Source organism: Kogia breviceps, chromosome X, assembly GCF_026419965.1.
Source record: "Kogia breviceps isolate mKogBre1 chromosome X, mKogBre1 haplotype 1, whole genome shotgun sequence".
NCBI classification, from domain to species: domain Eukaryota; kingdom Metazoa; phylum Chordata; class Mammalia; order Artiodactyla; family Physeteridae; genus Kogia; species Kogia breviceps.
In genome coordinates, this window is record NC_081330.1 from 48524283 (window position 1) to 48536440 (window position 12158).

A 12158-nucleotide genomic window follows, 5' to 3' on the forward strand; every position below is an offset into this window, starting at 1 on the left:
AAAATTTTAACTATTCCACAGAATAAACTGGCAGTTTATAGCATAGATATACATCATACCTTAGCAAAGCTATTTATTTACACTGATAGCAAAAATAAACAGATAAACAAACACTTTACTATTTGGCATATGTTCTCATAGGATCATTATTATCTAGAAGAACAAATATGATTTGTAAATTAACAGGAAATATATAGCTACAATATGGCACTGAAAAAGATTCATGAGTAATTGCTGAATTTGGAAAAAAAAAATCAGAAACATAGTTACCTGTATAGGGATAACAAAAACTAATCACTGTAGAGAAAAATATTGTTACGATAACACACTGTTTTGAGGTTCATTAAGCTTTAATTTGGTTGGAAATCTTCCTTTATATTCTGATACACACACGTATAACATTTTCATTAAACAAATTATTTTTCTTCATTTTGAAACTCATGTTAACCCCTGCAACACATTAAGACAGGGTCCCCCAAACCCCCAGGCCATGGCCTGTTAGGAACCGGGCCGCACAGTAGGAGGTGAGCGGCAGGTGAGCAAAGCTTCACCTGCCACTCCCCATCACTCCCCATCGCTTGCATTACCGCCTGAACCATCCCCCACTTCCCTGTCCTTGGAAAAATTGTCTTTCATGAAACCAGTCCCTGGTGCCAAAAAGGTTGGGGACCACTATATGAAGACACTCTTGAAGGGTCACAAAATCAAGTTGGAAAGGACTATGCTTCAAAAAGTAACATCAAATGAAAAGACAACCTACAGAATGGGTGAAAACGTTTACAAGTCATATGTCTGATAAGGGGCTTGTATATAAATTATAAAAAGAAGCCTTACAAGTCAACAATAAAAAGACAAATAACCCAAATACAAGTGGGCAAAGGATTTGAATAGACATTTCTCTAAAGAAGATATACAAATGGCCAATAAGCACATGATGTTCAACATCATTATTCATCAGGGAAATGCAAATCAAAATCACAGTGAGATAACATTTCACTCCCACCAGGATGTCTATGATAAAAAAGGTAATGACAATTGTTGGTGAGGATGTGGAGAAATTGGAACCCTCACACACTGCTCGTGAGAATGTGAAATGATGCAGTCACTTTGGAAAATAGTCTAGCAGTTCCTCAAAAAGTTATACTTAGAGTTACCACATGACTCAGCTTATACCCAAGAGAAATGAAAACATCTGTTCACACAAAAACTTGTACATGGGGACTTCCCTCACGGTCAAGTGGTTAAGACTTTGCCTTCCAATGCAGGGAGTACAGATTTGATCCCTGGTCAGGGAGCTAAGATCCCACATGCCTCAGGGCCAGAAAAACAAAAAACATAAAACAGAAGCAATATTGTAACAAATTCAATAAAGACTTTATAAATGGTCCATATCAAAAAATCTTAAAAAAAAAAAAAGAAACTTGTACATGAATGTTCATAGCAGCAGCAGCATCAGAGTGGAAACAATCCAAATGTCCATCAAGTGATGAATGGATAAACAAATGTCATATGTCCATGCAACTGAATATTATTCAGCCACAAAGAGGAATGAAGTACTGATACATGCTATAGAATGGATGAACCTTGAAATCACATTATGCTAAATGAAAGAAGCCAGTCACAAAAGGCCATATATTATAAGATCCCATTTATATTAAATATCCAGAACAGGCAAATCTATAGAGACAGAAAGTGGATTAGAGGTTGTCAGGGGCAGGGTAAGGGGGGATGGGAGAATTGGGGTGTGACTGCCAACAGATATGGTGTTTCTTTGGGGAGTGATAAAAATGTTCTAAAAGTGATTGCTGTGATGGTTGCACAGCTCTTTGAATATATGAAAAAAAACACATTGAACTGTATACTTTAATAGAATGAATTTTATGGTATCTGAATGGTACCTCAATTTTTTTAAAACAGAAAAAGAAATCAGTATTTTTATCCCTTTATTTGCTTAGTAATTCTAACCATTACTATTTTTTAATCAAGTAAACTAATAGGTCAACAAAGAAAAATACTAAAATTATTTTAAAGATTCATATTGTGAGAATGTGGGGGAAAAAACAAAGGATACCTAAAAAGTAATCAAACTGCATCAATTGAATAGTAACTTCAGTGACAGCAAGAATCTCATGATCTATAGTTGCACCCACTGCAGTGACTCCTATGATGATTAATTCACAATCAATACTTATAAATTTCATGTATATATACCTATCTCCTTTCCCAATCACCTCCATCACTGTCTCTACCTCTCTACCTTTCCTGTCTTATCTCCTTATTTCTCATTTGTATATCCCACTTGTTAATGACTTACTTGAAGGCAGGCTCTCTTTCTCTGACTAGGTCTAGCATTGTTGAATCAAAGTAGAATCACAGAAATGAGGCTGGATAGCACTTTATAAAGTCCACAGACACTCATCTATGTTCTGTGTCAACTTCAGCTAACAGGGTACTCACTACCTCTACAGGCAGCCCATCCCATTATAGGGCAGTTTAATTTTTGCCAATTTTTTCTTTGGAGGACTGGATCTGAAATACATACAAAAAATATTAATATCATATTAAGGTGGAAAGACTGTGTCGTTATTTTTTCTCCTCTACTTTCTAAACTTTGGATCACTTATTTACTGAACACATACCATGCACCATGCACTATGCTAGACTGGGTAGGGAAAGCAAATTTGAAAGAGTGCTTGAGCCCACAAATTAAATGAGTTATTTGTGAAGTACTTAGAACAATGCCTGATACTTAGTAAATGCTATATTTCTCTGTTAAATAAATAAAAATAAATGATTCATGGTCTAGTAGGGAAGACAGACATGCGAACAAATCATTATAACAGAGGCATGTTGAGGATGTTTTGGGAACACAGAGGATAGATGGGAAGGTCAGCAAAGAAGTCTTCATCAGGGTTTGGGTCTTGAGAAAAATCTGAGTGAAGGCCAAGAGACTAGCTACCAGACCACAGTGGGCTTCTGTCATGGTTGGCTGCCCAATAGCACTTGAACATGCCCTTTACATTTTAAACACTCTCCCAGTGTCAGCCCCATCAAGGAAGAATCCATAAAAACCACATTTGTCAGTCTCCCTTATAACTAGAGTACAGGTAAGGTGGCTTAGTTTCCACCCATGAAATTCATGCATAGGAGATGTAGATTCAGAACTTTGTAAGGGAGCAAGCCACGAGTAAGCCACCTGTTTTGTTGGTACGGGTGGCAACAGAGATGACATGGTTATGGAATTGACAGAAGCAAACATATCTTTTTTATCACAACAGTTTGACAAAATGGTTCTGGGGTGGCAACAGTTCCTTCATCAGATATTTCAGTTGTGTGGTTGCCTGTTTTGCAACCCTCCTGATTCGTACCTCTTAGTGTGTGTGTGTGTGTGTGTGTGTGTGTGTGTGTGTGTGTGTGTGTGTATTCTATTTAAAGTAGCCAGAATGAATTCTCTTATGTTTAATAATTTGGGCTATTGAAGTAATTCAAGTAACTAGTGATAAGAGTCCGAACTAAGAGAAATGATAATCAGATTGGACAGGAGAATAAACTAAAGGAACATGTAAATGTTACATGAAGGCAACATTCTCTCCTTCAGGCTAAAGTATACCTACCAGTTTCAACCTATCTTCATGTGACATGACTCAGTGTCTCTCTCAAATACTCTGTGGTTTGATAAATCCAAGGAAGGAAAGGACTTCCACGTCCTTCATCTTGAAATACTATAGCTCTATTAATTCAGCTTCAGATTTTATGGCTTTATTGGCAAGTACATCATTCTGTTGACTCATTGTGTTTGTTTCCATCAAAACCCCCTAAATACTGCTCATGTATGCTGGACTACGTCCCTACCATCTCATAACATTCTGGTTAAATTATAGTCTCCTACAAATGTAGATAGCATGAATCTGCATCCCCAAGTAGTATCAACTCTGGAACGGTGACAAGATTGTATTTGTACACGTCACAGCCAGGCTTAAGAGTGTGGTAATGTCACCTTTGGCAGTCTCTAGGTAGAGAGTTTGCTCTCCTTCCAGTGATATTTCTCTGTTACCATGTACCTCTAATCCAATTTTTAATGGCACACACTGCTAAGATCATGCTATCAGACTAGAATCATGGAGGCAGGCAGGATATTAAGGGGAATATGGAGAATACAGACCTCAGAGGAATGTCAAGATTAATTGTGATCATGAACCCAAGCCTCATGTATATTAACTAGCCATCAAAGAATGCTAGCTATTAGTGTTATTATCACTTCCCTGGTCTCATTTCTTTTCTTTTTTTTTCCTGTAAATGGCCTAGACCCTTCTTTGTGTTGTTTTATTTTTGTTGGAGTATAGTTGATTTACAATATTGTATTAGCCTCAGGTTTACAGCAAAGTGAATCAGTTACACATATACATATATGCACTCTTTTTTTTTAGATTATTTTCCCATATAGGCCATTACAGAGTATTGAGTAGAGTCCCCAGTGCTATACAGCAGGTTCTTATTAGTTATCTATTTTATATATAGTAGTGTGTATATGTCAATCCCAAACTCCCAATTTATCCCTCCCTGCACCCATATCCCCTGGTAACCATAAGCCTGTCTTCCACATCCATGACTCTACTTATGTTTTGTAAATAAGTTCATTTGTACCCTTTTTTTCTTTTTTACCACTTTTCATCTTACCCCTTAGGTTTGAATGATGCAAGCTTGCTTGCAGTTTTTCTACATACACTGTGCTGTTACACACTTCCATTACTTTGTTCATGATGCTGTTCTCTCTGCCTAGAATGCTGTCAACTTCAGCATCCTCTTCATCTATTAACCCTCATCTTATCCCACCTCACCACACCCCACCACACCCAAATCCATATCGGGCTAACTCATGTACTTCTGCTAATTCTTCAGATTTTCCCCAAAGCACCTCATTTAGAAATGACTATCTTCATTCTATTCTTCCATATTAACTTCCTATATTGTATCAATGTAAGCTAACTGAGGGCAGAAACTGGGTACTTTTTTTCTTTGTATTTCCAAGCAAAGAGTAGGCATTCCTGGAATGCACCAGGCACTTAATAAATATCTGTTGAACCAATGTGATATTTAGGAGCTTTTCTCTAAATATTTTAATTTGCTTTACAGACACAAACATTTTTTATACCTATAAATCTGCTGCATAGCTTGATTGGGACTAGGTACCATTCACATGAACAGAGGAGACCATAATGACTCATCTTATTTTTACAGAAAGAAGCAGCATACTACTAATTAGGCAGCTAATACTTCCAAATCATTAACTCCAGCTTTATAATACAATCATAAAACTAAATAGAGCAATACTCATAATTCAATATTAATTCTAAAAAATTAATTGAATATGAAACTACTTCTAAACACACTGAGTTTTTTTTTTAATTGAAATATAGTTGATTTACAATGTTAAGTTTCAGGTGTATAGTAAAGTGATTCAGTTTTATACACACACACACACACACACACACACACACACACAAATATTCTTTTTCAGATTCTTTTCCATTATAGGTTATTATAAGATATTGAGTAGAGTTCCCTGTGCTATACAGTAGGTCCTTATTGGTCATCTATTTTATATATAGTAGTGTTAAACACACTGAGTTCTTAAAGTATTCAAAACACAAAAGCAAGCTTTTAGTGTATTTAACATTTAGTTAATACTTCCACAATACATGAGGAGAATGTGGTATTTTGTAATTTAAGAAATGCCGAAGTAAATAACTGACCACTTATAATATTTGTATTATATTTGTATCAAGCCATATTTGTAAACAGTAAACCATTTTTTCTCCTACCACTTATGCCATGATGCAATTTTCCCATTATAGACAAACTCCTTTACTTCTTCAGCAAATACACGTTGTATTCTTTTTTTTTGTGGTACGCGGGCCTCTCCCGTTGCGGAGCACAGGCTCCGGACGCGCAGGCTCAGCGGCCATGGCTCACAGGCCCAGCCACTCCGCAGCATGTGGGATCTTCCCGGACCGGGGCACGAACCCGTGTCCCCTGCATTGGCAGGTGGACTCTCAACCACTGCGCCACCAGGGAAAGCCCCACATTGTATTCTTAAAGTTATAACTGAGGAGCCATATAAGAATAGAGTCAAATGAGAAGGTTAAAAGTTGAACCAGCTGCCTATTCATTCATTTGTACTCTCTTTCATTCATTCATTCTCATTCTCTCTCTCTTTCTCCCTCTCACCCCCCAGTAAATCTTTAAACAGGTGACAGTACAATTTTTAAACCTTCTCATGTCCTAACATCATATTCTATTTTCCTAACCCTTCCACTGTTTTCCTCACTTGTTTTATGAAAGGTAAATGTCAACCCTTTATGTTTTTACATCTTTTCCTCCTCTATAAGAAGTAATACTTGCTCCTTCTTTCTATACAGTTGCTAAATATGTCTGTATATTTTCTATAAAGTAACTGTTTCTGTTTCTGCAACATGCATTGATCCCAGTTTAAGGCTGGATTTTCCACTCGCTGTTTTTAAATCTGAACTTGACTTCACCATCAAATGCTTGCCCTCTTCCTTCTTCTTCTCAATAGTAATTATTCAAGTATGCTTTAACTTCTATCTCGAGGGGACCTGTACCCCTGAAGAGAATAGACTCATGATACCCTAGTACCTAAAAATATACCCTAGCACGAACAGCAATTATAGTTATCTTTGATTATTTTAAGATATAAATTATATTTATTTATATTTATATATAAATTAAATTTTAATTATAATTAAATTATATTTAATTTAATTATTTTAAAAATTATATTTAATTTAATTATAATTTTTATATATAAATAAAATATATTTTTTATTTATATTTATATTTTAAATTATAAATTAATGGATTTTTACATTTATTTCTTTATTCTTTTCTAAAGAAACGTTCATATAAAGATATGCTCTATAGATAATTCCTCTACTAGAACTAGAAAGGACAGAACATTTCTTTTTAAAATTCCAATAAAAGCATCAGGAATTTTCTATATAAGTAAATAAATGGCCAATTGTACCTGGTATTAATTAACTACCTCATGTCTTCAAATGATCCAGTTAAGTTTCCCTATATAGACTGTACGGCATAACATATAGAAGTTTATATGGAAAACAAAGTTAAAGGGGAAAAAAAATTGTCCAAATACATTATCTCTACAAATGGTAGGGAGCCAAAAGCCGGGGCAAGCAAGCATGAAATTAACTGAATGTTACTGAGTACTGCACAAAAAGTCTTCAGCTATTTCTACTTTCAGGGCCTATTGGAGGAAACTACAACTATGAACACCTACATATACCTCTCTTCACCATCAAGAAGGTAAATTCAGAACATCTATTTAGCTATTAGGAAACCCAAATATTATTTTCACTCTCCCATAATCCTTAATCCTGAGCTCAACATGGAACCAGTGTCCAGAGTCCAAAGATTACATAAAGGATCCACTGTGGTTTGTGAAATATTGATGTTTATTCAAAATACAAGAAAATAAGCTTCAATATTTAACATGAGAATAATACTGAAGCCCTCACTGGATCTGTAGGTCCAAATGGTACATGAGGTATCTCAAGGGAAGAGTGGGGCATTCACAATGCATATTTTTTCACTGTCAGTATACTGCAACGTACTGCAGTTTACAAGTACCTGGTTAAGTGGACTTACAGGCTATTTTACCCAGTTTTAACTAATTCAACCCTCAAAACAACAACAAAAAAATAGAAAAGTAGCTTTAAAAGATTCTTGCAAATACAACAGATTGAAGATAATACCAAGAATGCAAGTACAGGGGAACAAGAAAATACTAGACTGTTATATCGCCTACTCATAAGTCTGAGCCTTTCATCAGTCATATCATATGATAAAAGTAATAAAAATATAAGGCTGATAAGAAGCTGGTCCCACAAGATTAAAAATTAGTAAGGTAACTATCTGAAATATGCATGTGTATCAATTATCACTGATGACTCTCATTTTATGTACATATTGCACCTTAAAAATATTAGCTAATCATGGGCTTCCCTGGTGGCGCAGTGGTTGAGAGTCCGCCTGCCGATGCGGGGGACGCGGGTTCGTGCCCCGGTCCGGGAAGATCCCACATGCCGTGGAGCGGCTGAGCCCGTGAGCCATGGCCGCTGGGCCTGGGCGTCTGGAGCCTGTGCTCCGCAAAGGGAGAGGCCACAGCAGTGAGAGGCCCACGTACCACCAAAAAAAAAGAAAAAAAAAAAAAATATATTAGCTAATCATAGTATAAAGCTACCTCAAACTTGCAGACCATTTAAAATCCAAACATCTAGACCATGAAGAAAGCTTTTTCTCAGCAATAATTAGAATCATGTGATACGCAATCAGTACTTAGTGAAATTTTGTAAACTTAATGACACATGTTTAGAAGACTCTTTCTTTCTTTAATAGCAAAAGACAAAAGGTCCCATGACACTGGGGGAACACTTGGTAGAAGCAGCTGAAATAATACATGCAAAACAACATGGCAATAAACTAAAACACATTCCTTTGTCAGCAAATACTGTCAGAAGACACATAGAAATCATTGCTGAAAATTTGCTAAAACAAGTATTAGAAAAATTACTCAGTGCGGGAGGTTTATCATACAGCTGAATGAAAATACAGCTGTTTTTTCTTTTAAACAACTCAGCTTATATTATTTGCTAGATTGTTCCAATAATGAAATATAGAAACTACTTTTCTTTGAGTTGCTAATGGAACAATGTAACAGAGAAAACATATTGCCAAAATAAATGATTTATTTAATAAAAGGATGTTTTATGAAAAAACTGTAAGTGGGAAGCATTCCTGAGTAAGGAAGGTTAGCCCACGTATAAAATTCAAACCACTGCAAGAAAGCAGTTGAAATCAAAATACACACAGTGGTATGCAGAGTCAAGTATGTAGGTGTTTTTTGTTGTTTTTTATAAAAGCAAGATATTTCAAATACTGTAGAATATTTACAATGTTTTAAAATGAGACAGGAAGTGAGCATGAAAACATGTATCTTACAGAGAGATCTCCAGCTATCTCATGACAAAGTATTTTAAAACTTCTGAAATTTCACGACTTGGGCATTTTTCATTCACAAAAGGACAAGTAATCTCTTAAGAGTTAACAACTGGTGAGAAAGTAACTGATTTTCAAATGAACTTCATTGAAAAAGCCACACACTGGCAGACCCAACTGCCAGGTGGGTCTCCTTCACCCTTGCATGACTCACCTCTTCTTTCTTCTTCCGGGTATTCGGTACAATGTCTGCAGCGGACATGAGTAGACAAATATGGGGGCGGGGGTCTACACATTAAGTATGTGGAAGGAAAAATGCAAAGAGCCCATGTCCCTGATGACATCTAGTGAAGCCCGTTTTTTAAAGCCCATTTTGAACCAATTTATTCACAAATATAAAAACGCCAACACTTCAGATTAGTTCCAAGAACAACTGACCGTCAGTCATCAAGGGAGACGGAAATTTACTAGCCGTGGTTCAGCAGGAAACTTTTGCTTGATTCATGGATTGGACTGAGCAAAGTTAATACTATGATTTAATAAGTGTTGCTAATGATGTTCTCGTTCCACTTGGATGAGATGCATCGTTGTCAGATTTATGTTTCAACTATAACAGACATTAAACCAAATATCAAAATAAAATGGACTCGGAACTAAACCTTCTAATTAGTCTCTTTTTTAAAACAAGACATAAAAAATAATGACACATTGACATTGCTCTCACTAAAAAGTTATTAATCGTAACAGCAAAGGCTTTTGCACCATTAATAAATAAAATAAACTCATTTTAAAATCTTGTTCATTGCATGTTTTTCTCATTCTTTTCTATGTCTGTATTTTATACATAGTATTAGTACATACATATATGTATATATTTTATAAATAAAACATATTGGTGTTACTTGCTCAAATATATATATATTTTTTCTAATGGGATAGGAAATCAGAAAGTTTAGAGACTACTACACTAATCCAGAGGTTGACACTTTTACTGTAAAGGGCCAGACACTAAATGTTTTAGGCTTTGCGGGTCACAGGGTCTTTGTCACAACTACCCAACTCTGTAGTTACAGTGTAAAAGGAGCCATCAACAATATGTAAACAAATGGCAGTGGCTGCATTCAACAAAATTGCATTTATGAACACTGAGTTTCAGATTTTCATGTGCCCTGAAACAGTCTTCTTTTGATTTTCTGCAACCATTTAAAAATATAAAAGCTATTCTTACCTTGGGAGTCATACAAAATAAAAAGCTAGAGGCAGGGACAGTGTCTTTGTCATCTTTATGCTCCCCTGCACCTAACAAAGTATCTGGCATTCAGTAGAGAGTTGTCAAATAAACTTCTCCATGACACAGAAATATGTCTTTGCTTTTCCTTTTTTTTTTTTCCCCATAATTACACCTTACGTTCTGCTATATCACCTCTATCCTTGACAGCAGGGATTTTCCTTGAATTGCTCTCTCTCTCTCTCTCTCCCCTCAGAACTTAGAACAGTACCTGGCATATAGAAGGCACTGGACCTTGATGAACTAAGTCATTCAAACTTTGAGAACACTTTAATGTCAAAAAAATAAAGACTGAAAATTCAGAAGTGACACTGGGTTTCGTAGTATATTCAGATCTTCTGTTTCCTCCCTGAGCCCCTGTGCTGGCTTAAGTACTCACAGTAGCCTATTCACAGCTGTCCTACTACCATGGACATCCTGTGTTTACTTGCTTGCCTCCCTGACTAAATTCTGAGCTCTCTGGGGGAAAGGGAGGAACTGGATTTATCTGTGTACCTGCAGCATGTAGCACACGACCTGGCACACTGCACATATCAATACACGGTCGTGAAAATGCCTTCATGGCAAAAAACACTAGTGGAACTTTTCAAACAGAAAAAAATACATTAGGAAACATGTCTATGTACAAATCAAGAACAGAATCAGTGAATTGTGAAGTTTACCAGCTACAGTCAGAGTAAATTTCCAAACCTAGTTCCCTTAATTCCTCTTCCTGGGACTTCTATCCTACTACTCCCTCATTTGTGAACTTTTGGTGAGAATTATACTTGGGAAGGAAATTTTAAAGTGACCCAGATTTAGCTAACTTTGAGACCTGTTTACAGGGTAAATTTTGCTCCTCCTTTATATGCTTTACTTGGGAGTGTGTGTAAGAAAATAAAGTGACTAGAAATGATGCTGGTGTTCTCTCAGTCCAATGATACAGAGTAAGGATATTGGAAATATAAATGTAAAAAATGGAAAGTAGGCTATCTAGATAATTTCTAAGGATCTAGCCATTCCTGAAAATTATTTCCATGTCTTATTATAGATTTTAAGACCCATGTTACCAATAAGTTATTTTACAGTAACTTAACCTTTAATTAAAATTACTTACGCTGAGAGCACTAAAAGGTTCTCATCCAAGCTAACCAACTCCTAAAAGACTGATGTTGGGTGAGAAAGAAACCCATGACAGCAGTCAGGGGAAAACAAGGACAGCACCTGGGGTCCAAAGTCAAACAGGCTCTCAAAACTGATGAAAGGCAAAAGTGAGAGAACAAACTGAAAAGCTTTGGAATTATTTATGAGTTCTACCAGATGGAATATGGGACAGATAATTTAATATTTATTGCATATGACTGTACAATCATTAAATTATGCCCAAAATGCAAAATATATTAATGTAAATTGCTGAACAGAAACAAAGTATAAAACATCACATTTGCATGTGGAATCATATATTAAACATTGCCTTTAATAACAGAAGTTAAAATGAAGTGTGCCTAGAAATTAATCATAAATCATAAATCATTAATCATCACTAGCCTCATCTTTTGTATACAATTAAACTATTTAATTACCTATATTAAAACACAGTCCTTACTGACATATCTGTAGAACTCTAATGTGACCAACACCAGCTGGACTTCCACTCAATAGATCCTGTACTAGGTAAAAGAAATTAAATTCCAACTTGAACTTCCAAGACATCTCTCTATGTTTATTTTTTTAAGCTTAAAATGGAAATCCCCTATCCCCTAAGCAAAAAAAAAAAAAAAAAAACAGTTTTAGAACAGTTGCATACAAAAGGGAAATAATATTCAAAAGGAAATGGACAGTGTCCAGACACATT

General features: G+C 35.8%; 1 protein-coding gene across 4 annotated transcripts in view; it reads right to left on the minus strand.

The window, feature by feature from the left end:
- DIAPH2 (diaphanous related formin 2) overlaps positions 1 to 12158 on the minus strand; it is an 886560-nt gene that overhangs the window by 805576 nt on the left and 68826 nt on the right. The gene's annotated exons all lie outside the window — the stretch shown is intronic.